The sequence below is a fragment of the Diaphorina citri genome, unplaced genomic scaffold (assembly GCF_000475195.1).
Source record: "Diaphorina citri unplaced genomic scaffold, Diaci psyllid genome assembly version 1.1 scaffold843, whole genome shotgun sequence".
NCBI classification, from domain to species: Eukaryota; Metazoa; Arthropoda; class Insecta; order Hemiptera; family Psyllidae; genus Diaphorina; species Diaphorina citri.
This window is the reverse complement of record NW_007378275.1, coordinates 17,835-21,636: the sequence shown is the minus strand read 5'-3', so window position 1 is coordinate 21,636 and position 3,802 is coordinate 17,835.

Sequence of the window (3,802 nt, the reverse complement as noted above, 5' to 3'; positions counted from 1 at the left end):
GCTTCGGCTGACACACCATGTGCCGTTTCCCCCGGGGGGCCGTTTAGGGGGGGGGGGGGGGGGGGGCATTTGGCCCCTTTTCCCCGAGTCCGGCTCCTGAAAGGGGGCTTGGAGCCAGCAGTTTTTTTAAGAAGGAAAATAAAATACGACTGCCAGCCTAGTTAGCTTGGAGGGGAGCGCGTCTGCCTTGTAAGCGCTAAGTCTCATGTTCAATGCCCATCTGGGGTAGATTTTATCCTGAACAACGAGGTTCGTTCTCGGAACGGCTGGCTTTTCCTGTCCAATCTTCCTTATCTGTTCGCTTTCGGGATGATAAGACCTTAGCAGTCACAGTTCCCTTTATCAACTTACGTACACTTGCATCCATGGCCACGCATACCTCAGTCGGTATTTGGCCTCCCTCTATCAAACCTCGTGAAAGTCTTCAGAAAATACTCGTAAGAGGTTCTATTTGAGATTTGGACGAGTACTTCTGATTGGTTCAAAGGTTTTCGTACCTGTGGCGTCCAATTCTTTTTTTTTCTCTCCTCTTCTTTCTTCTTCTCCTCTTCCTCCTGTGTTTGTCCCCATTATGAGTGTTTAAAAGGGCACCCAAGTTTAAAGTCCCATCACCCTGACCCGCCATTTTCCGGGACAGAACTAAAAGTAATCAACCAATCTTCTTAAAGAAAAGCTGCTATAAAAAGTTTTGCCCGCAAGTCTCAATGAACAAACTTTCTATAAACACGCTCTCTGTGGCAAAGTGAATCTCTCTCGACTTTCAGATTGTGATTGAATTAGATGATAGTCGTCTGCACATTTTAAAAAATCTGAAACATGGAGAGAGAGAGAGAGAGAAAAAGAGGAAAAAGGAGGGGAGAAGGAGGAGGAGGAGGGGAAGAAGGAGGAGGAGAAGAAGAAGAAGGAGGAGGAGGAGGAGAAGAAATCTCTCTCGACTTTCAGATTGTGATTGAATTAGATGATAGTCGTCTGCACATTTTAAAAAATCTGAAACATGGAGAGAGAGAGAGAAAAAGAGGAAAAAGGAGGGGAGAAGGAGGAGGAGAAGGAGGAGGAGGAGGAGGGGAAGGAGAAGAAGAAGAAGGACGAGTAGGAGAATAATAAGAAGGAAGAGGAGAAGAAAAAGGAGAGGAGAAGAAGAAGAAGGAGGAGGAGGAGAAGAAGAAGGAGGAGGAGAAAGGGAGGTAGGGGTAGGACGTAGGACGACTCAAAAGTTGCTGCGAATCTTCATTCTGCAATTTTGACTGAACTTTGCGAAGCATAAAACATCATCATGGTGATAGGAAGCAATCTCTTCAGTCTCAAGGACATCCATGAAGGAAGAAAGAGGAGAAGGAGAAGGAAATACATCGGATACTCGATATATCGAAGTTTAAAAACATCGATGTATCGAACATCGATGTTTTCGTCTCGATGTCCCAACCCTACTTTTCAGTCCTATGCGAGCAGTATAAATAAGCACTATTATTATTAGGTATTATTATTATTACTTAATATACACATGTAGGGATACCTACTTTAGGTATCAAAACCTTTGGTTTGCTATCCTTTGTCTGATGGCAACCTGCTGATGTGCTAAGAAGGTGACAAAGCATTGCTCTCTCTCTAGAAGGCTAGGAACTCTAGGACGGCAAAATCGCAACGTGTGAAAGAGACCAGGACCTTAAGGGGCTTCCTTCGAGCTTCATTTTTCTCCTTTCCTGTAGGCGAGACTCCGAAAAATTGGAGCACCCAGAGACGTCGTAAGTGTAATTCGTGTACCGCAACGAACACTTGAATTATTTACTCGAGAGAGCGATATTCAACAACTTTCCTTTGGAAATTGCACCCCCCAAAGTTTTCTCGGATTTTCCCCCATCGAGAAAATCTGTACGGGAGAAACCTATAGAAGCATATTAAAAAGATTACCCCCCGGGGGCCGAGAGAGCCATTTTAGAGAGCAATTATGTTTGTGTATGGGGATAGGAGAGACCGGTGGCGAATCCCGGAAATCCCGGAATTCATGAAAGCTAGAGAGGGGATTCTAGAGAGGCACCACTTCCACTGGCGTATATGCCAGTCCCGCAGGAACACTTTCTGGGGCTCCGAAGCCCATACACAAAAAGCTCACTCTGAGGCTTAGGTGTACTGGCAAACAGCCCTAAATTTTGGGTTAAGCCCTAAAATTCCTATAATACTCGTAATTTAGAGCATCCATCTTCCCCGTCAATTTATTTACTGAGGGGACCCCGTAAAAACCTGTCGGGGGACGAGGAATTTAAAAAATACCCGAAAAAGGATTTATGCCACTGATCGCTTTCCTTTCTGCGGGGTTCTCACGGCTTTTTTAAAAACTTACCGAAAATGGGAAGTGATTTAGTCATTAAGTCATTATTCAAACTGAATACGAAAATCACCGGCAGATCGGCATACTGTAAAAGGGTTTATATCTTACGAGTATTAGCTTCCCCCTTTGAAAATCTCACGCCACACCTCTGGTGGCGTGAGATAAAAGTCTAACATCCTAATAATACTTGGTAATAGTAACTTCCTAATAATGGTGGCAAAGTGTACCGCATCTCTCTAGACATGGTAGTTAGAATACCTGAAGCTTAACTTGAACGTAACCAATAAAATTGTGCAAGTTTGTCGTTTTGAAAGAGGAGCGGGAAATTTATGTTAAGTCGCGCCGTTTTTAGCCCGCTTACGTCGGATAATGAGCTTACCCTTACCCTTTTGGGTAACTTGTTGCCAACATGCCAACCATTTACATAGACTTGGATCTACATGGTAGGTAATTGTTGAAAAAAAAAAAAAAAGGATTAGTGAAATGTTTGATACGTATCTGTCAGGGTCAGGGAGATGTCGTTTACCAAAGGGCCTACACAGTACACAGTACACAGAAGTCTAATTTGTCTCTCAGTCTAGCTGATGAGGATTAACAAGTCCAAAACAGTAGGCCTTGTTGTGGAGGTCTGCCCTCTATAGGAGAACAGGTTTAACTCTTTAAAGATGTGGAGAGCCAAAAAGCTTCCCAACAATGGTACATAATAATATTATGTACTTATTGTTAATTTTTAAATTTGATTCAGCACTTCCCCAAATCGAAAACCTTAAGGCTGTGTTTATGTACAGGGCTGAGATGAGCTCGGACGAGGTGAGATAGGATATTGTTTCTACAGTTTTGCATTGGAGTGGTAACTTAAGCAAGGATAGCGTGGGATTGTTGGGCATTTTTTCTAACCCTCTGTCCCGGCGGCAATTTTTAAAATTTATTTTATATTTATTTTTGTTTGCTTTGTAATTCGCTTGTTTGTAATATCTAATTTAAATGAAAAGTATAATATAAACGTGCAAACTAGAGATAAAAAGTAAAAAATGAATTCAGATTGTACGCGTTTTTTTTTTTTTGCCAAATTTAGACCTTAATTCGTACCTAGAACATTCTGCTTGTTAACATTCTATTTACTTGTTAAGTTTTAAAATTAAAAGTTGTGCTTGGAACCTGATGGTGTTTATTGACGCATTGTCTGATTTACTATAAAGTACAGATGCATGAAGAACGTCCAACGAAATGGACCATATTAGATTGAACAAGATGGTACCAAGGTAGTTACTAATTGTTATTTTTGGGTGCAAACCCATTTCTTAGCGCAAAGCCCGACAGTACACGCTCAGGTGCGTAGCCAACAAATAACATATATCAATATATCATACTAAAAATTAGAGACAAAAGGCTGAGTGCATCATGAACCACATGTCCTTTTATGTAGGGTGTTTAGGTACCTACCTACAGGGTAAATTACAAATTATTCAAGTACCT